General features: G+C 41.3%; 1 long non-coding RNA gene across 1 annotated transcript; it reads left to right on the plus strand.

The window, feature by feature from the left end:
- The first annotated feature begins 12,111 nt into the window (after positions 1-12,111).
- Positions 12,112-23,766, plus strand: LOC149129275 (uncharacterized). The gene is made up of 3 exons (XR_016240120.1): positions 12,112-12,236; positions 18,505-18,637; positions 23,466-23,766. It is a non-coding gene; the product is annotated as an uncharacterized LOC149129275 (long non-coding RNA).
- The last annotated feature ends 533 nt before the right edge of the window (positions 23,767-24,299 follow it).

Below are 24,299 nucleotides of genomic sequence, written 5' to 3' on the forward strand. Positions count from 1 at the left end.
CTCACTCAAATCACACGCAGAACAACAAATTTGTAGCTAGCATTCACTGACTTCATCAACAAGCTTGGGGGAAATGACATGACAGCAACAACAACACCAACAATATCACACACACACACCACTACCACAGTCACCACCACAACCATCAAGGTTGACAATCCTTAACTTTATTCAAGATCACCTTTCTTAAACGAGACAATAAATGGAAACGCCTGGGGTAAACTGATACAGTGAAATGATCCTACCTCACCTAAGATGGCAGTCACGTTGTCCATCGATGTTATTCAAGATAATATTGGCTTACACACTCTGCTCTCTTATTCGGTTCTGCAACAATGAATTTCTAACCTGTTTCTTTATTTTGGGTTTCTTGCAAATATTTCAACAATTTCTATCCTGATTTGAAATGTCAGACTGAAGTTTGTAGAAGTAAACTGGTGAATTTCAAACTGGGGGTGCACACACACATACACTAACATACACACACATACGTGTTATGTTACACACACACATACATGTGTTATGTTACACACACACACATATGCTATGTGTGTGTTTCAGTATATTTGCATATTTCTGTATTTGAGGGTTATGTAGCTACTATTTATAGCTGGTCTTACAACCATACAGAGATTTCCCTCACTCAACTCTGTGTGTGTGTATGCGTAGGTTGGTGATGTCCAGCAAAACTGACTTTGTAGACAGCTGCAAGATTATCCACCATCTTTCCAGCAGCAACCTTCGGCCCCTGTTTTGAATTCCATATGTCTAACCCCGCCATTGACATGCTTACAAAATCAAAAAACAATGCATCGTCCATGAATTTCGTAAACCTTTTCTCTTGCTCAGAATTGAATCAACCACCCGCATAGTAAGTCTATGTATGTACATACGTAGTAAGTATATATATATACAAAGGTGTGTATATATAGATATATAAAATTATATTTATATTCATACACACACACACATATATATGTATGTATCAATATATAGATACCTGTCTATATCTATGTGCTTTTATGTATATATCTACATATATACATGTGTGTGTGTGTGTGTGTGTGTGTAAGGTGAGCTGGCAGCAGAATCGTTAGCACACCAGGCAAATTGCTTGGTGCATTTCGTTCGACTTGTTGTTCTGAGTTCTAATCCAGCAAGGTTGACATTTAGGTTCAATGAACTCTGGGACTGATGTAATCAACTTAACCCCTCCCCATTATTGCTGGCCTTGTGCCAAGATTTGAAACCAGTAAATATATACGTAGAGGTAAGCCGTTTATGTTTATGCCTTGCCCCAGTACAATCTGTTCCCTCACCTCCCCCACCACAACACACTATTCCAACTCCTTCCTTTCTTCCACCCATGATCATTCCCCCCCCCCCTCTGCATGCTCCTCTCCCCCATCACATACACTCACTCTCAATGCCCTCACAAACCTACCCTGGCCCCCTGAGCTGCCCCTATATCCCTCACCATCACCTGCTACACTCTCCACATCTCCATCTGTCTCCCTTCCCACTCTCATGAATCACCCCTACCCCTTGATCTCCTCTGTCCACTCACCCTGTCCAATCCTTGGTATGTCCTTCATTTCATTTATATTTTCTCCCCCACTGTCCCTTAAGAATATGTCCCATCACACATCTCCCCTGCCATTTATTTTTCTCAATCTTTCAAACGGGGACAGCCAAATATCTCCTACAATACGACCCCTATCTCTACCTTGCTCCCAATTATACATTCACTGTGTACATCTGTCAGACGGGACCTTGATGAATGCCATGAGGCATGAAAGTATACTAGCCCTTATATATTTAATATGGAGATGCCACTATGAAAGGTTGCTCAATAAAGAGAATGAATGGGAGAAAGAAAGTTTACTGAATGCCGATCCAACAGAGGGACCAGCTATCCGAATTGACAGTACCATGGTAGATAAAGCGATTAAGAGTATGAAGACAGGGAAAGCCCCTGGCCCTTCAGGAATCACTGCAGAGATGCTCAAAATATCTGGCAGTGTCGGCTATAGCCTAGTCACCCGTATTGTTAACCAGGTGATACACGAAGGAGTCATACCCAATGACTGGTGTAGCAGCACCATAGTCAACTGCTACAAAGGTAAAGGTAACGCTTTAGATACAAATAATTACAGAGGTATTAAGTTGTAAGATCAGGTTATGAAAGTCACGGAAAGGGTCATAGCCCAACTAATTAGGGAGAGAGTCAGTTTAGATGAGATGCAGTTTGGGTTTGTGCCAGGGAAAAGCACCACTGATGCTATATTTCTGGTAAGGCAGCTGCAGGAGAAATACCTAGCCAAAGATAAACCTCTGTACCTGGCTTTCATTGACATGGAGAAAGTCTTTGACAGGGTCGCCCGATCCCTTATCTGGTGGTCAATGAGGAAACTAGGGATAGAAGAATGGTTTGTGAGAGCTGTGCGAGCCATGTACAGAGGCGCTATCAGTAAGGTGAAGGTTGGCAATGAGTACAGTGAAGAATTCCGGGTAGAGGTAGGGGTCCACCAAGGTTCTGTCCTCAGACCCCCTCCTATTTATCATAATCCTCCAGACGATAACAGAGGAATTCAAGAGGGGATGCCCCTGGGATCTCCTCTATGCTGATGACCTTGCACTAATAACTGAGTCACTATCAGAACTAGAGGAGAAGTTTCATCTGTGGAAGCTAGGACTAGAGTCGAAAGGCCTTAGAGTCAACCTAGCTAAAACCAAAGTCCTAATAAGTAGGAAGGTAGACAACACACAAAGCCCTTCAGGTAGATGGCCCAGCTCGATCTGTAGCAAAGGCGTAGGTAGAAACTCTATAAGATGCACACAGTGCAAGCTATGGACACATAAGGGGTGCAGCAATATCAAAGGCAGGTTAACTAGGAAGTTAGTTTTTTTATGTGGCAGATGTTCAGGAGCTATAAACACTGTAAATGTACAGAAAACAACTTCTGCCACATTCCAGGGAAAAAAACTAGACGTAGTTGATAGCTTCCGCTACCTAGGTGGCCAAGTTAATAGTGGAGGAGGGTGCGCTGAAAGTGTAGCTGCTAGAATAAGAAAAGCCTGGGCAAAGTTGAGAGAACTCTTACCTCTGCTGGTGACAAGGGGCCTCTCACTCAGAGTAAAAGGCAGACTGTATGACGCATGTGTATGAACAGCCATGCTTCATGGCAGTAAAACATGGGCTGTGACTGCTGAGGCCATGCGTAGGCTTGCAAGGAATGAAGCCAGTATACTCCAATGGATGTGTAATGTCAGTGTGCATACTCGACAGAGTATCAGTACCTTGAGAGAAAAGTTGAACTTACGAAGCATCAGTTGTGGTGTGCAAAAGAGACGACTGCGCTGGTATGGTCATATAACGAGAATGGATGAGGATAGATGCGTGAAAAAGTGTCACACCCTAGCAGCTGAGGGAACCTGTGGAAGAGGTAGGCCCAGGAAGACCTGGGATGAGGTGGTGAGGCACGACCTTCGAACTTTAGACCTCACCGAGGCGATGACTTCTGACCGAGACCTTTGGAAATTTGCTGTGCGTGAGAAGACACGGCAAGCCAAGTGAGACCTAAATCTAAGGCCTCAGCCAGTCCACTTATGCGTACCTTCCTTCATTGGACACCAAACTCCACTTGCGAAGACCTGTTGAGGCAAGTGAAATCGAAATCGAGTTAAATTGGACACTAAACACCACTTTCGAAGATCTATTGAGGCAAGTGAAATCGAAATCGAGTTAAATTGGACACGAAACTCAGCTTGCGAAGACTTATTGGGGCAAGCGAAAGTGAATTTGTGATGGCACCTGTGCCCAGCATCGCCTTTCTGGCACTTGTGCCCACGGCATGTGTAAGGACTTTCGAGCGAGATCGTTGCCAGTGCCCCTGGACTGGCTCTTGTGTGGGTGGCACATAAAATACACCATTTTGAGCACGGCCGTCACCAGTACCGCCTGACTAGCCTCCGTAGGATTTTCGAGCGAGAGCGTTGCCAGTGCCCCTGGATAATCTTGTGGCTGTCTACAAAGTCAGTTTTGCTGGACATCACCAACGTACGCATACACACACAGAGTTCAATGAGGGAAATTACTGTATGGTTGTAAGACCAGCTATAAATAGTAGCTACATAACCCTCAAATACAGAAATAAGCAAAGATACTGAAACACACACATAGCATATGTGTGTGTGTATGTGTGTGTGTAACATAACACGTGTGTGCGTAACATAACACGTATGTGTGTGTGCACCCCCAGTTTGAAATTCACATAATGCAAGCTAATTATTCAGAAAATGTAACGCAGTGTCCATAACTTAACTCAGTACCCCAAAACCTCAAAAATTACGTGAGCAGAATAGTACCAACATATTACTGGTACTTAATATTTTCCAGTCTGGCGAGATGCTGTGTAAAGTTAGTCCAAATAGTACGTCATGGCTGGAATGTCTTGGCTTCTAGATTTGATGGATCAGGGCTGAGTTGGGGCTAAACTGCTATAACTAGACTAATACCAACCTGTCCCTCTGACAGGTACCATGACCACCACCACTATCACCAATGTCAACACCACGTTGCCAATTTCTACTCTGGCCACCTCCACAATTTAGTCAAATGCCTTGCCTTGGGCCCTTAATGGAATGAGAGCAGTGCCATGGTGAGGTAGGTATGTCTTGTATTTTATTTAGTGATCCTGAAGGAATGAAAAGTAAATCTGATTTCAGCAGAATTTGATCTCAGGGCACAGACAGCCAGAACAATTACTACAAAGCTGTCAATTTGCTACCATCATGGACTATTAGAAAAAGTAGCTAAACCTCACTCAAATCACACGCAGAACAACAAATTTGTAGCTAGCATTCACTGACTTGATCAACAAGCTTGGGGGAAATGACATGACAGCAACAACAACACCAACAATATCACACACACACACCACTACCACAGTCACCACCACAACCATCAAGGTTGACAATCCTTAACTTTATTCAAGATCACCTTTCTTAAACGAGACAATAAATGGAAACGCCTGGGGTAAACTGATACAGTGAAATGATCCTACCTCACCTAAGATGGCAGTCACGTTGTCCATCGATGTTATTCAAGATAATATTGGCTTACACACTCTGCTCTCTTATTCGGTTCTGCAACAATGAATTTCTAACCTGTTTCTTTATTTTGGGTTTTTTGCAAATATTTCAACAATTTCTATCCTGATTTGAAATGTCAGACTGAAGTTTGTAGAAGTAAACTGGTGAATTTCAAACTGGGGGTGCACACACACATACACTAACATACACACACATAGTGTTATGTTACACACACACACACGTTATGTTACACACACACATAAATGTGTTATGTTACACACACACACACATATGCTATATGTGTGTTTCAGTATATTTGCATATTTCTGTATTTGAGGGTTATGTAGCTACTATTTATAGCTGGTCTTACAACCATACAGAGATTTCCCTCACTCAACTCTGTGTGTGTGTATGCGTAGGTTGGTGATGTCCAGCAAAACTGACTTTGTAGACAGCTGCAAGATTATCCACCATCTTTCCAGCAGCAACATTCGGCCCCTGTTTTGAATTCCATATGTCTAACCCCCCCATTGACATGCTTACAAAATCAAAAAACAATGTATTGTCCATGAATTTCATAAATCTTTTCTCTTGCTCAGAATTGAATCAACCACCCGCATAGTAAGTCTATGTATGTACATACGTAGTAAGTATATATATATACAAAGGTGTGTATATATAGATATATAAAATTATATTTATATTCATACACACACACACAAATATATGTATGTATCAATATATAGATACCTGTCTATATCTATGTGCTTTTATGTATATATCTACATATGTACATGTGTGTGTGTGTGTGTGTGTGTGTGTGTAAGGTGAGCTGGCAGCAGAATCGTTAGCACACCAGGCAAAATGCTTGGTGCATTTCGTTCGACTTGATGTTCTGAGTTCTAATTCCAGCAAGGTTCACATTTAGGTTCAATGAACTCTGGGACTGATGTAATCAACTTAACCCTCTCCCATTTATTGCTGGCCTTGTGCCAAAATTTGAAACCAGTAAATATATACGTAGAGGTAAGCCGTTTATGTTTATGCCTTGCCCCAATACAATCTGTTCCCTCACCTCCCCCACCACAACACACTATTCCAACTCCTTCCTTTCTTCCACCCATGATCATTCCCCCCCCCCCTCTGCATGCTCCTCTCCCCCATCACATTCACTCACTCTCAATGCCCTCACAAACCTACCCTGGCCCCCTGAGCTGCCCCTATATCCCTCACCATCACCTGCTACATTCTTCATATCTCCATCTGTCTCTCTTCATACTCTCATGAATCACCCCTACCCCTTGATCTCCTCTGTCCACTCACCCTGTCCAATCCTTGGTATGTCCTTCATTTCATTTATATTCTCTCCCGCTGTCCCTTAAGAATATGTCCCATCACACATCTCCCCTGCCATTTATTTCTCTCAATCTTTCAAACGGGGACAGCCAAGTATCTCCTACAATATGACCCCTAACTCTAATCTGCTCCCTATTATACATTCACCTCTCAATTGGCACAAACCCATCTCCCTCAGTGCTACTCATCCCTTCCTGTTGAGACGTCTTCATCTTGCAAGTGACTCGGTGGAGCCATGTTAAAGGCACTTCTATGAAGTGGTTGGCATCTGGAAGGGTATCCAGCCATAGAAACCAATGCAATGTGGCTAACACAGCCTGGTGCCGTCCTATGGCAAACTGTCCACCCCCATAGCAGAACAGAAAGTGGACTTTTCACACACCCACACACACACACATTCATACATACATGCATACAAACGGACCGATCACGTGACCGACAAGACTATCCAATGTTGCTACACATCACTGGTCACAATTCACTTTGCACGGTTTTAGCTATCGAATGACCCCCACCCCTCGGGCTAGGCAAGCAAACCATCCCTCTCCACACCACCGATTTTATCCAACGGAAAGGCAAACTGGAGCAATGTGAAATAAAGTGTCTTGCCCAAGGACACAACACACAGCCCACTCTGGGAATCGAACTCACTATCTCATGATTGTGGAACCGATGCTCTGACTACTGAGCCATGCATCTGGACATACACACACACACATATAAATGTGTGTGTGTGTGTGTGTACAGGAGAGTCTCTCTAATGTGGATCCAACAGAGGGACCAGCAATCCGAATAGACAGCAGCATGGTAGATAAAACCATGAGACGTATGAAGACCAGGAAAGCCCCTGGCCCCTCAAGAATCACCACTGAAATGCTTAAAGTATCTGGTGGTGTGGCATATGGCAGCCCTTAAATGATGATGATGCACACACACACACACACACACACACACAATTATACATATCTATGCAGACAGGTATATATAGCCCAGTGGAGGGGGGCTTCTCACAAGCATTTCCTGTAAGGAGAATTCCCTTCCTGAGAGAATCTACACAGCAAAGGTCTTTGCATGTCTGTGTACAGAAACCTATTAAATATAATACATCTTTAAACATAACACATATTTCAATCAACACTCTTTAGTCAATGTTGAGTTAATGAATTCCTGTGAAACTTTTGCATCTGTCAGAAACTGTTTTCCTGTTCTGTTGAAATGTCTTGACATCACTTGGGTGCCATGAACTATGCATACGGATTCAATGTCCTTCGCAAAAACACTTTTATGTCTTTCATAACCCAGTTGTACACAAACACACACACATATCTTTTATCTCTTACTTGCTTCACTCGTTTGACTGCGGCCATGCTGGGGCACAGCCTTGAAGAATTTTTAGTCAAAGAAATCAACCACCACAATTTATTCCTTATTCTATCGGTCTCTTTAGGGTTCATGTTTCCCTTAATTTTCCAAATTGCAAGAGTAATTTATAGATGCCTTTTATGTGTATCTAGAGCCATTTATTTATGATCCCTTCGAAAACCCTCATTAAATTAGATTATTTCATTTTCAGTTTCCTTTAGGTTTTATGTGTTCTTTTATACGACCAGCCTATATATGTATGTGTATATATATGTATATATATATATATATATATATATATATATATATATATATATATATATTAACACACACACACATGTATATATGTATGCATTCATATATATATATATATATATATATATATATATATATTAGCAGAGATACCCAGCGTTGCCCATGTTACATGCAATTGAAGAATGAGACTTTTCTGTTATATTTTCTGTAAGGAACTGGAATACCTATGATTCGAATTTCATCAAAATTGCAGATGAGGGTTCTTTCCCTCTTTACACACCATAAAAAATTCTAATCATGCCACATATTTCCCATACTACTGATCTTTATGCACAGATTCCAAAATTCCAGTCTTATGGAACATATAAAAAGTATTTTGCTCATGGAGCTCTAAAATGTGGGAATTAAGGTCCCTATTGGGGGTAGGTGTGTTAATGTCAACCAGAGAAATTGAATTGTTGGGAATGTTTTTAACTTGGGTCTTATAGTATTGCTCCTGAACATCTGCCACATATAAAAACTAACTTCCTAGTTAACCTACCTTTGATATTGCTGCACATCTTATGTGTCCATAGCTTCCACTGGGTACATCTTATAAAGTTTCTACCTACGCCTTTTCTACAGATCGAGCAGCGCCATCTACCTGAAGGGCTTTGTGGTTTTGTCTACCTTCCTACTTATTAGGACTTTGGTTTTAGCTAGGTTGACTCTAAGGCCCTTCGATTCTAATCCTTGCTTCCACACCTGAAACTTCTCCTCTAGTTCTGATAGTGACCCAGCAATTAGTGCAAGGTCATCAGCATAGAGGAGCTCCCACGGGCATCCCCTCTTGAATTCCTCTGTTATCGCCTGGAGGACTATTGTAAATAGGAGGGGCCTGAGGACTCAACCTTGGTGGACTCCTACCTCTACCCGGAATTCTTCACTGTACTCGTTGCCAACCCTCACCTTACTGACAGCGTCTCTGTACATGGCTCGCACAGCTCTCACTAACCATTCTTCTATCCCTCGTCTCCTCAATGACCACCAGATAAGGGATCGGGGGACCCTGTCAAAGGCTTTCTCCATGTCAACAAAAGTTAGGTACAGAGGTTTATCTTTGGCTAGGTATTTCTCCTGCAACTGTCTTACCAGAAATATAGCATCAGTGTTACTTTTCCCTGGCACGAACCCAAACTGCATCTCATCTAAAGTGACTCGTTCCCTAATTAGTTGTCACGATATACCTCAAGTCTTTGTTCCTCACAGCACATAACATTGGCAAACTTTTTCTCTTCTGCTTCCCCTCTGGCTAAATAAACCTGTCGCTTAGCTTCCCTTCTAGCAGTCTGATGCAATTCCCTGCTACCACCGTTCTTCCAGTCCTTCCAAGCCTGTTTCTTTTCCCTAATGTCTCTGTCAATAACATTGTTCCATCACTACATTATATTGGGTCGAGAGGGGACTTTGCACCATCCACAGATCTGGTCAGTGGCCCTCAGCAGGTTGTCCTGTTGAAACCTCCAGTTGTCTTCTACATCATGTGAAGCTATATCCCCCTCTATTTCGTCAAAGGCTTTGAATAATAAGTCTCTAAATCTCTGTCCATTCGCAGGATCTTTGAGCTTCCAGACCCTTCTCCTCCATGCTGGTCGTCTTCTGGGCAACCACTTAGCTCTAATCCTGAAGTCACTAACTACTAGTCTATGTTGTGGGGTACATTCTTTGCCAGGAAAGGTTTGGGCTTTTATAAGCAGCCATCTTTCCCTTTTCCTGGTGAGGATGTAGTCGATTTGGCTAGTGTGTCTGCCAGAACGGTAGGTGACTAGGTGACTGGCAGGTTTCCTGAAGTTAGTATTGCAAACCATAAGGTCATTTGCATCACAGAACTCCAGCAGCCTGGTTCCCTCTTCATTGCGTGAACCAAAACCATAGCCTCCATGTACGCCATAAAAGCCCCCTGAATGTTGTCCAACATGCCCATTGAAGTCACCAGCCACAAAGAAAAGGTCCCTGTCATTCGTGGACAAGGTAGTCTGCAGGAGGGTGTCATAAAATTGGTCTTTCTGTCCGTTGGGTAGCCTGGGCTGAGGGGCATAGGCCGAGATAATGGTTGCTAACTCATGGTGAAGGACTAATCTAATCTTAAGTATTCTATCGCATACTCTAACCACCTCGATTACCTTATCCACCCATTTCTCTGCAAGAAGTATACCCACGCCGCCGACCCCGTCTGTGTTCCCTGCCCAGAAAATCTTGTACCTGTGTTCTTTGCCTGTGAGGAACCTAGTGGAACCTCCTCTCCACCTTACTTCTTGGAGGCAGCAGATATTGACACATCTCCGTTCAAGCATCTCAATAATCTCACCAGACCTACCTTTCAGTGTGCCGACGTTGAGAGTGCCAACCCTGAGGGTGTGGGAGGTATGGGCCTGTGAGACCCTGGGGCGGGGAACAGCAGCGTCACGTACCTTAAAAGAAAGCTTGCATTTTGCAGAATTCATAAACAATCAGTAGCATTCATTTCAACCTGCATCTACTACACTATCGTATTTTGCACCATATGATCGCTACCTTACATAGGAGATGAACCCTAAGTGGGGGTAGGGGGGAATGGCGTGAAGCCTTTAGAAGTGTTTATGGGAGACAGCCAAGTACTTACGGTACCGGTGGAGAAGGTAGGAACTTCCGGTACTGGTGGGGGGGTGAGAGGGCGGGTGCACGACAGCCATTGCTGCAAAGGTATTTAGGTCTAGTGGGGGAATTTGGGGTGCGCGCGCTAGTTTTATAGCCCTGGCGAAGCAAGGGGTTAATCGAAAGAGGAGGAGAAAAGAGAGAGAGAGAGTGGGATCGAGAGAGACAGACTAAAGGAGAGAGGGTTAGGCCAGAGCACGAGGGCAATAGAGAGATACTCTTTTGGGATTTATGTCTCATAGAGACAGTAAGTGGTAGAAATATAGAATTGAGAAATAAGAGTTTTCGGTCAGCTAATCTAAGGCAGAGATAAGTGACTATGTGATAAAAATTAAAATTGAATAACTTGAATATCTGAGTGAATTTGACGACATTGTTATGGACAACTGAAATGAATTTGACGACATTATAATGAGACGGACAGAATAGTGGAAGCACTAAGTAAGGTTGGAAGCACTAATATATATATATATATATATATATATATATATATATATATATATATATATATGTATATATATATACATACATACATATATATGTATATAAATTGCATATGTATGTATTTATATATGTGTGTGTGTGTGTGTGTGTGTGTGTGTATCTAAATATGTATATCTGTATACATATATACTATTGTTTTATTCTTTTACTCATTTCAGCCATGCAGCTGTGGTTATGCTGGAGCACCACCATATATACACACACACACAAATAGATATATTTATACATTGACAGATAGACAGACAGACAGACAGACAGACAGACTGAGTTTCTTATTTAAAAGCAATTTCCAAAGTCTTCTCCTTTCTTTGGTGGGGTGGAGGGTGTATCAGATTTCTTTTCATGCAGTCTTCTCGTCTTCCCAAGTCTTCATGGGTGTGTTGCATACCCACACACACACACACATGCACACGCAGCTGTTTGCACACACTCATACATATATGCACACACATTGATGCATATACACATGAATAGAAATTGCAAAAGGTCAAAATAATAAACAAATTAAATACACGAAAAGGAAAAAAAAAAAACTGGTTGTTGTGCATTATTAAATGAAATGATTAATACTTGTTGAATAGAAGAAACATCAGGTGAGATTTTATTTGAAATGATCAGTTTTGGGTCAGGCCACAATGACGCCTGTGTCTATGTCTAAGTAAAAGTGTGTGTGTGTGTGCAGATGTGCTTGGGCACACATTTACTTGTACAGAAAGACTGACGTCACTGTGATCTAACCCGAAAACAATCATTTGAAATAAAACTCACCTGATGTTTTCTCTCTTCAAAAAGATTTAGTCATTTAGTCACTCAATAAAGCACAACCTATTTTCTCTGTTTATGTGTTTGCTTTTGCAAGATTCTTCATGCTTCTGCCCCAGTCAACCGAAAACAGGTAGACACCCTACCATCACCCCATGGCCAAGAATACCCTTATGGACAGATGGAAAAGGTGGATCAGAGGCATAAGGACTCCAGAAAACTATGACCAGGTGAGAAAATGTTACATGATAGTTGCTAGTACCAAAGTTATTCTAAAGTATCAAATGTTTGAGTTCAATGAAAAAATATATGCCTAGGAAGAGGGCATGTGGCCAACCTCTTTATGGTATGGTGGGATAAGAGATTCCAAGAACGCTCTGCAGAGAACTCCATAATCCTAACCATGTATTCTCGCTATGTTAATGATTTCAAGAAAGTAGTAAAAACACTTCCACAAGATAACATCTATGAACTAGAAGCAAGCACCATGAAGAGCATCCAGCAAATAGCTAATCCCATCTAACAGGGTGTTAACGAACAATAGATGACCCTAATAAGCACCCCAACTACAAACTACATGTTTTGGACACTCAACTGTAGATGGAAACTAGAAATAGCAAAGTTCAGATTCTCCATTCATACTATGCCAAACCCATGGCCTCCAGATCCCTGTGCCACAGAATACAACAAATGTGGATGATACTAAGTTCAATATCCTGATATCGGACTTGATAAGGGTTATGAGAAAGGAGTCCTAAATGTGTGACCCAACGGAATTGAAGAGACACATACAGTACTTCATCTACTGCTTGCAGTTCTCCAGGGACAGTCAAAGAGAAAGGATCAGGGTGGACAAAGGAGCCGTGACAAAACTCAAGACCATCATAGAGAATGATGCAAATGGGATCTGCCTGCTAGACAAGAGTAAATCATGGCATAGTATAGAAGGGACGAAGAGGAAGATAGGGAAGGCCAGCTCATGGTATGATGGCCAAACGTACCAAAACATCATGTTCATCAATGCTAGCCTTGGAGGAGAACTAACATATTAATTTAGAAAAACCTCGGGTAAATTGAATCCACTGACTGAAGCAGGAAGAAAGGCCAGGAACTGCCATAAAATCCATTCGAAAGAACTCTCTGTACTGACAGGAACTGTATATTGTGTAGGTTATGACCAGATATAAACAGCAAAACTAGGAATACAATTTATAGTGGTGTACAGAGGGATGGTGCAGAATCATGATAAGAATATAAAGAATGTGGTTGTCCAACTGTTTCCACCAATGTCCAGCCCCATTTGAACTGGTGATGCTAGTGCTTGACTATGTCGTATGATGGTGCATCGTCACCATAAACTTCTTTCATCTCATCAAAAGTCTCATTTGGTGTACGACCTTTCAAGTATAAAGAACCTGATCATTGATCTGCATTCAACTGCCTCCATTATAACTGCTTAGTGCACTTCAGCAGCCAAAAAAGACAAACGAATTCTAGTGGAAAGCTGCAATTTACAATGTGACGTGTAGAGACATGTAGGATTCTACCTGTACAAGTTCTGTTTCCTGCAATAACTGGAAGTGGGTGGGTGATAGGACATCGTTAATGAACACCCCTCATTTTTTTGTTAAGCCTTGTAGTTATTCCATCGATCCCTCCATGTAGCACCTTCTTTCTCACTCCCTCATTATATGTCCTCCTCCCTCTCTCATTCTACTCTCTTTGTCTCTCTCTTTCATCTCCTATGTTTAATGTCAGAGGGAGATTTGGACGTTATTTCTAACAAGCTGAGTCACACTATAGATATTTCCTTCAGACATTACCCAGTATAATGTGTGATTTAAAGGGATTTGACTGCTATTTCTACAAGAGAAAATATCAATACAACTATATATACAGATATACAAGAAGCGACTCCCTGTCCTCAAAACGAATAGATTTTTTTCCTGACTTATGGAGAAAGCCAGAAATGTTAAGGGGAGGGGTTAAATCAACATTTACTAAAAGTGATCTAGCTACTAGACAGAGATCCTGTATGACCTTATAGGAAAGTGGGTTATCCATCATTAGATGTATACCTGACTTTCCTATATAATATTAAGAATATAACGGAATGCTGAACTCCGGACTATCAACCTAAACAACATTTATTCAGGTGGTAAATATATATATCTTTAGCTCTTGTTTATTGTTACAGCTTCTGTGTGTGTGAGCATAGTTGTTGAGACATTGTTATGTAGATGTAAGCGAGCTGTCGAGTGTAACTCCGAAAGATGGAGAGTGACAGCTAAACACGTCCATGCTCTATTGCTGGCCAGCAAGAAAGAGACTGTCTCCAGGTTGGAATGTTGGAGACACTGCTTGACACGTCCATGCTCATGGCCGGCCGACCGAGAAAGAGATAGAATAGAAGCGGGAACGCTTGGTTGTTTAATTCCACGCATGCGCACGGCGTTACTACAGGGCTACCTTGCCAGTGCGGAAACGCACGATAATATGAAATCTGTTAGAACGCCTGAGGCAGGATGGCCACTGAAAACCACCCACAAGATGTAGCACAAAACACACACAAAGAAAAATGAAAGAAATGAAATGTACACTCGTGTGATACATGCATGCAATGTACAAATGAAATGACAATGACAAAACAACCATGATGACAACTGTCCAGGAAACTGGAATCACGCAATGTAAAAGTCTGATTGTTTGTTTTCCCTGAGGGTTCTTTCCCTCTTTACACACCATAAAAAATTCTAATCATGCCACATATTTCCCATACTACTGATCTTTATGCACAGATTCCAAAATTCCAGTCTTATGGAACATATAAAAAGTATTTTGCTCATGGAGCTCTAAAATGTGGGAATTAAGGTCCCTATTGGGGGTAGGTGTGTTAATGTCAACCAGAGAAATTGAATTGTTGGGAATGTTTTTAACTTGGGTCTTATAGTATTGCTCCTGAACATCTGCCACATATAAAAACTAACTTCCTAGTTAACCTACCTTTGATATTGCTGCACATCTTATGTGTCCATAGCTTCCACTGGGTACATCTTATAAAGTTTCTACCTACGCCTTTTCTACAGATCGAGCAGCGCCATCTACCTGAAGGGCTTTGTGGTTTTGTCTACCTTCCTACTTATTAGGACTTTGGTTTTAGCTAGGTTGACTCTAAGGCCCTTCGATTCTAATCCTTGCTTCCACACCTGAAACTTCTCCTCTAGTTCTGATAGTGACCCAGCAATTAGTGCAAGGTCATCAGCATAGAGGAGCTCCCACGGGCATCCCCTCTTGAATTCCTCTGTTATCGCCTGGAGGACTATTGTAAATAGGAGGGGCCTGAGGACTCAACCTTGGTGGACTCCTACCTCTACCCGGAATTCTTCACTGTACTCGTTGCCAACCCTCACCTTACTGACAGCGTCTCTGTACATGGCTCGCACAGCTCTCACTAACCATTCTTCTATCCCTCGTCTCCTCAATGACCACCAGATAAGGGATCGGGGGACCCTGTCAAAGGCTTTCTCCATGTCAACAAAAGTTAGGTACAGAGGTTTATCTTTGGCTAGGTATTTCTCCTGCAACTGTCTTACCAGAAATATAGCATCAGTGTTACTTTTCCCTGGCACGAACCCAAACTGCATCTCATCTAAAGTGACTCGTTCCCTAATTAGTTGTCACGATATACCTCAAGTCTTTGTTCCTCACAGCACATAACATTGGCAAACTTTTTCTCTTCTGCTTCCCCTCTGGCTAAATAAACCTGTCGCTTAGCTTCCCTTCTAGCAGTCTGATGCAATTCCCTGCTACCACCGTTCTTCCAGTCCTTCCAAGCCTGTTTCTTTTCCCTAATGTCTCTGTCAATAACATTGTTCCATCACTACATTATATTGGGTCGAGAGGGGACTTTGCACCATCCACAGATCTGGTCAGTGGCCCTCAGCAGGTTGTCCTGTTGAAACCTCCAGTTGTCTTCTACATCATGTGAAGCTATATCCCCCTCTATTTCGTCAAAGGCTTTGAATAATAAGTCTCTAAATCTCTGTCCATTCGCAGGATCTTTGAGCTTCCAGACCCTTCTCCTCCATGCTGGTCGTCTTCTGGGCAACCACTTAGCTCTAATCCTGAAGTCACTAACTACTAGTCTATGTTGTGGGGTACATTCTTTGCCAGGAAAGGTTTGGGCTTTTATAAGCAGCCATCTTTCCCTTTTCCTGGTGAGGATGTAGTCGATTTGGCTAGTGTGTCTGCCAGAACGGTAGGTGACTAGGTGACTGGCAGGTTTCCTGAAGTTAGTATTGCAAACCATAAGGTCATTTGCATCACAGAACTCCAGCAGCCTGGTTCCCTCTTCATTGCGTGAACCAAAACCATAGCCTCCATGTACGCCATAAAAGCCCCCTGAATGTTGTCCAACATGCCCATTGAAGTCACCAGCCACAAAGAAAAGGTCCCTGTCATTCGTGGACAAGGTAGTCTGCAGGAGGGTGTCATAAAATTGGTCTTTCTGTCCGTTGGGTAGCCTGGGCTGAGGGGCATAGGCCGAGATAATGGTTGCTAACTCATGGTGAAGGACTAATCTAATCTTAAGTATTCTATCGCATACTCTAACCACCTCGATTACCTTATCCACCCATTTCTCTGCAAGAAGTATACCCACGCCGCCGACCCCGTCTGTGTTCCCTGCCCAGAAAATCTTGTACCTGTGTTCTTTGCCTGTGAGGAACCTAGTGGAACCTCCTCTCCACCTTACTTCTTGGAGGCAGCAGATATTGACACATCTCCGTTCAAGCATCTCAATAATCTCACCAGACCTACCTTTCAGTGTGCCGACGTTGAGAGTGCCAACCCTGAGGGTGTGGGAGGTATGGGCCTGTGAGACCCTGGGGCGGGGAACAGCAGCGTCACGTACCTTAAAAGAAAGCTTGCATTTTGCAGAATTCATAAACAATCAGTAGCATTCATTTCAACCTGCATCTACTACACTATCGTATTTTGCACCATATGATCGCTACCTTACATAGGAGATGAACCCTAAGTGGGGGTAGGGGGGAATGGCGTGAAGCCTTTAGAAGTGTTTATGGGAGACAGCCAAGTACTTACGGTACCGGTGGAGAAGGTAGGAACTTCCGGTACTGGTGGGGGGGTGAGAGGGCGGGTGCACGACAGCCATTGCTGCAAAGGTATTTAGGTCTAGTGGGGGAATTTGGGGTGCGCGCGCTAGTTTTATAGCCCTGGCGAAGCAAGGGGTTAATCGAAAGAGGAGGAGAAAAGAGAGAGAGAGAGTGGGATCGAGAGAGACAGACTAAAGGAGAGAGGGTTAGGCCAGAGCACGAGGGCAATAGAGAGATACTCTTTTGGGATTTATGTCTCATAGAGACAGTAAGTGGTAGAAATATAGAATTGAGAAATAAGAGTTTTCGGTCAGCTAATCTAAGGCAGAGATAAGTGACTATGTGATAAAAATTAAAATTGAATAACTTGAATATCTGAGTGAATTTGACGACATTGTTATGGACAACTGAAATGAATTTGACGACATTATAATGAGACGGACAGAATAGTGGAAGCACTAAGTAAGGTTGGAAGCACTAATATATATATATATATATATATATATATATATATATATATATATATATATATGTATATATATATACATACATACATATATATGTATATAAATTGCATATGTATGTATTTATATATGTGTGTGTGTGTGTGTGTGTGTGTGTGTATCTAAATATGTATATCTGTATACATATATACTATTGTTTTATTCTTTTACTCATTTCAGCCATGCAGCTGTGGTTATGCTGGAGCACCACCATATATACACACACACACAAATAGATATATTTATACATTGACAGATAGACAGACAGACAGACAGACAGACAGACTGAGTTTCTTATTTAAAAGCAATTTCCAAAGTCTTCTCCTTTCTTTGGTGGGGTGGAGGGTGTATCAGATTTCTTTTCATGCAGTCTTCTCGTCTTCCCAAGTCTTCATGGGTGTGTTGCATACCCACACACACACACACATGCACACGCAGCTGTTTGCACACACTCATACATATATGCACACACATTGATGCATATACACATGAATAGAAATTGCAAAAGGTCAAAATAATAAACAAATTAAATACACGAAAAGGAAAAAAAAAAAACTGGTTGTTGTGCATTATTAAATGAAATGATTAATACTTGTTGAATAGAAGAAACATCAGGTGAGATTTTATTTGAAATGATCAGTTTTGGGTCAGGCCACAATGACGCCTGTGTCTATGTCTAAGTAAAAGTGTGTGTGTGTGTGCAGATGTGCTTGGGCACACATTTACTTGTACAGAAAGACTGACGTCACTGTGATCTAACCCGAAAACAATCATTTGAAATAAAACTCACCTGATGTTTTCTCTCTTCAAAAAGATTTAGTCATTTAGTCACTCAATAAAGCACAACCTATTTTCTCTGTTTATGTGTTTGCTTTTGCAAGATTCTTCATGCTTCTGCCCCAGTCAACCGAAAACAGGTAGACACCCTACCATCACCCCATGGCCAAGAATACCCTTATGGACAGATGGAAAAGGTGGATCAGAGGCATAAGGACTCCAGAAAACTATGACCAGGTGAGAAAATGTTACATGATAGTTGCTAGTACCAAAGTTATTCTAAAGTATCAAATGTTTGAGTTCAATGAAAAAATATATGCCTAGGAAGAGGGCATGTGGCCAACCTCTTTATGGTATGGTGGGATAAGAGATTCCAAGAACGCTCTGCAGAGAACTCCATAATCCTAACCATGTATTCTCGCTATGTTAATGATTTCAAGAAAGTAGTAAAAACACTTCCACAAGATAACATCTATGAACTAGAAGCAAGCACCATGAAGAGCATCCAGCAAATAGCTAATCCCATCTAACAGGGTGTTAACGAACAATAGATGACCCTAATAAGCACCCCAACTACAAACTACATGTTTTGGACACTCAACTGTAGATGGAAACTAGAAATAGCAAAGTTCAGATTCTCCATTCATACTATGCCAAACCCATGGCCTCCAGATCCCTGTGCCACAGAATACAACAAATGTGGATGATACTAAGTTCAATATCCTGATATCGGACTTGATAAGGGTTATGAGAAAGGAGTCCTAAATGTGTGACCCAACGGAATTGAAGAGACACATACAGTACTTCATCTACTGCTTGCAGTTCTCCAGGGACAGTCAAAGAGAAAGGATCAGGGTGGACAAAGGAGCCGTGACAAAACTCAAGACCATCATAGAGAATGATGCAAATGGGATCTGCCTGCTAGACAAGAGTAAATCATGGCATAGTATAGAAGGGACGAAGAGGAAGATAGGGAAGGCCAGCTCATGGTATGATGGCCAAACGTACCAAAACATCATGTTCATCAATGCTAGCCTTGGAGGAGAACTAACATATTAATTTAGAAAAACCTCGGGTAAATTGAATCCACTGACTGAAGCAGGAAGAAAGGCCAGGAACTGCCATAAAATCCATTCGAAAGAACTCTCTGTACTGACAGGAACTGTATATTGTGTAGGTTATGACCAGATATAAACAGCAAAACTAGGAATACAATTTATAGTGGTGTACAGAGGGATGGTGCAGAATCATGATAAGAATATAAAGAATGTGGTTGTCCAACTGTTTCCACCAATGTCCAGCCCCATTTGAACTGGTGATGCTAGTGCTTGACTATGTCGTATGATGGTGCATCGTCACCATAAACTTCTTTCATCTCATCAAAAGTCTCATTTGGTGTACGACCTTTCAAGTATAAAGAACCTGATCATTGATCTGCATTCAACTGCCTCCATTATAACTGCTTAGTGCACTTCAGCAGCCAAAAAAGACAAACGAATTCTAGTGGAAAGCTGCAATTTACAATGTGACGTGTAGAGACATGTAGGATTCTACCTGTACAAGTTCTGTTTCCTGCAATAACTGGAAGTGGGTGGGTGATAGGACATCGTTAATGAACACCCCTCATTTTTTTGTTAAGCCTTGTAGTTATTCCATCGATCCCTCCATGTAGCACCTTCTTTCTCACTCCCTCATTATATGTCCTCCTCCCTCTCTCATTCTACTCTCTTTGTCTCTCTCTTTCATCTCCTATGTTTAATGTCAGAGGGAGATTTGGACGTTATTTCTAACAAGCTGAGTCACACTATAGATATTTCCTTCAGACATTACCCAGTATAATGTGTGATTTAAAGGGATTTGACTGCTATTTCTACAAGAGAAAATATCAATACAACTATATATACAGATATACAAGAAGCGACTCCCTGTCCTCAAAACGAATAGATTTTTTTCCTGACTTATGGAGAAAGCCAGAAATGTTAAGGGGAGGGGTTAAATCAACATTTACTAAAAGTGATCTAGCTACTAGACAGAGATCCTGTATGACCTTATAGGAAAGTGGGTTATCCATCATTAGATGTATACCTGACTTTCCTATATAATATTAAGAATATAACGGAATGCTGAACTCCGGACTATCAACCTAAACAACATTTATTCAGGTGGTAAATATATATATCTTTAGCTCTTGTTTATTGTTACAGCTTCTGTGTGTGTGAGCATAGTTGTTGAGACATTGTTATGTAGATGTAAGCGAGCTGTCGAGTGTAACTCCGAAAGATGGAGAGTGACAGCTAAACACGTCCATGCTCTATTGCTGGCCAGCAAGAAAGAGACTGTCTCCAGGTTGGAATGTTGGAGACACTGCTTGACACGTCCATGCTCATGGCCGGCCGACCGAGAAAGAGATAGAATAGAAGCGGGAACGCTTGGTTGTTTAATTCCACGCATGCGCACGGCGTTACTACAGGGCTACCTTGCCAGTGCGGAAACGCACGATAATATGAAATCTGTTAGAACGCCTGAGGCAGGATGGCCACTGAAAACCACCCACAAGATGTAGCACAAAACACACACAAAGAAAAATGAAAGAAATGAAATGTACACTCGTGTGATACATGCATGCAATGTACAAATGAAATGACAATGACAAAACAACCATGATGACAACTGTCCAGGAAACTGGAATCACGCAATGTAAAAGTCTGATTGTTTGTTTTCCCTGAAAGGAAAGAAAATATATGAGTGCACTAGTGTGTGTGTAAGTGAAAACACAGAACAAGTGAAAGTGTCTGTAGAGAAAAAATCCAGTTCGTACAAGAGTCCCACAAGGAGATAGAATGTCCTGTTGAAACTTGGCGACGTCGGGAGGAATGCTTGTAGTTGGTAGTAGTAATTGTTGTCGTCACGGTGGTAATCTTGGTTGAACGAAGCTGGTGGTGAAAAGGCTGTTCGTTGATGATGGTTGAAGAGGTGCGCTTTTTACAGACGGTCGACAGACAAATCTCTGTACGGCCATTAGCGAAAACCTCGAAGAAAAATTTTCTTAACCCAAGATGAAAGAACGACCGTGCGAACTCAAAAGGACAAATGGTGACGAATGGAAAAACAGAGGACTCCTTTTATTTAAACGTGTCACACGGTCGAATACAAAATATATATCAATGATGATATACAAATAATGTTATACTTCGATAACATAGATTTCGTAAATACCAGTAATGAGACGATAGAAAAGACAACCGTATGAAATGAATAACAAGAGTTATTTAGTGTGGCATAAAAGATGTATGTGTATGTGAGAGTGTGAATGCGACATATAAGAACATAATAAAAGACAGGCCGTCTATATGTATGTGAGATATCACAGCAGATAGAAAGTCAGAACACGTGAGAGTTTTATACCAAGTTTTTTTTTTAAGTACACAATTGGAAAGTCGCAGGCTGTAATTCTTGTCTGTTTATCGTGAGTGGAAAAATCCACTCTAACAGAGGCGAGATAAAAACCGCGCTTGTTGATGTTGGTAATACGTAATTCAGTTTCCATGGCCGTATTTGTTCTTTAGTCGGGGTTCACCAGTTATAGGTTGGTATTGTAGCTCAGCGGGCTGCGTGTTCGAATCACGTCGGGGGTCACCAGTATTGGAAAGTTGGTTATACATCATTAGATGTATACCTGACTTTCCTATATAAAATTTAAAATATAACGGAACGCTGAACTCCGGACTATCAACCTAAACAACATTCATTCAGGTGGTAAATATATATATCTTTAGCTCTTGTTTGTTGTTACAGCTTCTGTGTGTGTGAGCATAGTTGTTGGGACGTTGTTATGTAGATGTAAGCAAGCTGTTGAGCGTAAGTCTGAAAGATGGAGAGTGACAGCTAAACACGTCCATGCTCTATTGCTGGCCAGCAAGAGACTGTCTCCAGGTTGGAATGTTGGAGACACTGCTTGACACGTCCATGCTCATGGCCGGCCGACCGAGAAAGAGATAGAATAGAAGCGGGAACGCTTGGTTGTTTAATTCCACGCATGCGTGAGACGTTACTACAACCTCATATATACATGCATTAGAAAGTACACTGTAATTAGAGCTTTAATTGGCTGGTAATTCCAACGAGCCTTCCTACAATGCAGATACATTCTTCAGACCTAACACAGCATGATGTGTGATTTTAGGAAATTTGACTGCTATTTCTAGAAGCATATATATTAATATAACTATATATGATATATATTATTGTAGTTATAGTATGTGTGTGTGTATGTTCATAAGACAGCGTGTTGGCAGAATCCCTCACATGTCAGAGGAAATGCTTGCAGCCATTTTGTACAGTTTCACATTGTGAGTTCAAATTCTGGTGAGGGTAACTTTGCATCTGATTGTTCCATGGTCATGAATTGAGCACAAATCATGTAATAGGGTCAATGTAATCGATTAGCTGCCCACAATAATTGCAGGCCTTGTGCTAAAAGTAAAATGAGAATTATTACGTAAATAAATGAATAGAAAGATGGAGAGGGAGAGAGTGAGTGATGTTACACTGTGTGTGTGTGTGTGTGTGTGTGTGTGTGTGTGTGTGTGTGTGTGTATAAGCCAGTGAGGTGAAAGAATCGTTCACACGCAGGGTCGATGGAGTCGATTAGCTGCCTCTACTAGAATTCCAGGCCTTGTGCCAAGAGACAAAGAATAATCACATGTGTATGGTAGAAAATGGTGCCCTGGGACTGAATGTCTATACGGGGGAGGGTTGCAAGGAAGGTATCTGATTCCAAATGCTGTTAAGAAGAGCTGATAATAGACAGACAGGTAATTCTGTGATTCAAGGAGACTTGACTGCTATTTCTTGCAGAAGGCCTAGTGTCCATTAAGCATTGATACATGAGATATTTAAATATTTTTCTTTCTGCTTCTTTCTATATTTTGTCCATGCTGGAGTTCTGATTTAAGCATCCCATATAATCACTCCTAACAGTTTTGTTTTTTCAATTTCCAGGAAATTTTGTTTTAATTTTTTGAAATTTAAAACAATCTTTTAAAATTTTTTCTTTAAAATGCAGATTTAGAAAATGGACAGTCTGGACTTTGTGCTTAAACCCCAGCAAAAGATCATTAAATGAATTTATTGAGAGAAATATGATGAAAGCATCAATACATGAAAGTGTTAAAAATAACAGCTAAATAGCACTTAAAAAACACAAAAACAATCTTTCCTTTTCACTTTTGCATAACTGTATCAATTTCTGTGTTGAGAACAAATTCACAAAACTCTTCTGAAAATTCCAGAAAATAATAAAGTTATGAGGGGTTGTATGGAGTGTTTACTTCAAAATTGCCCTTTCTCTTTCTTCATATATGTTTGCTAAAGTCTTGCTGTTGTTTCTAGCATATCAAGTGCTGCAGTTAAATGGACCTGTTGTTCATTTGTTGAAAGACAGCCATAGAATTTATAAACTGCAATTAATTTCAGTAGGCTGGAGGGGCATTTGGCTGCTGTTTCTAACAGATCTAGCTCTCATGTACAATTCAACTGTCACTGGTCACATACATAAATATGTATAAAGTTATGTTAAGACACTATGGTGTTATTGGAAGGGGATTTGGCTGCTATTTCTAACAGATCCTACATTCATTAACCTTTTATACATCATGAATTTAATTTTCTTTTCTGGGTCTTGATGGTTGTGGTGGTGACTGTGGTAGTGGTGTGTGTGTGTGTGTGTGTGTGTATGCTTGTGAGTGTGATATTGTTGGTGTTGTTGTTGCTGTCATGTCATTTCCCCCAAGCTTGTTGATCAAGTCAGTGAATGCCAGCTAGAAATTTATTGCTCCACGTGTGATTTGGGTGAGGTTTAGCTACTTTCTCTAATAGTCCATGCTAGTGGTGGTGAACG

This window comes from Octopus bimaculoides, unplaced genomic scaffold, assembly GCF_046866305.1.
Source record: "Octopus bimaculoides isolate indiv1 unplaced genomic scaffold, ASM4686630v1 contig83, whole genome shotgun sequence".
NCBI lineage: Eukaryota > Metazoa > Mollusca > Cephalopoda > Octopoda > Octopodidae > Octopus > Octopus bimaculoides.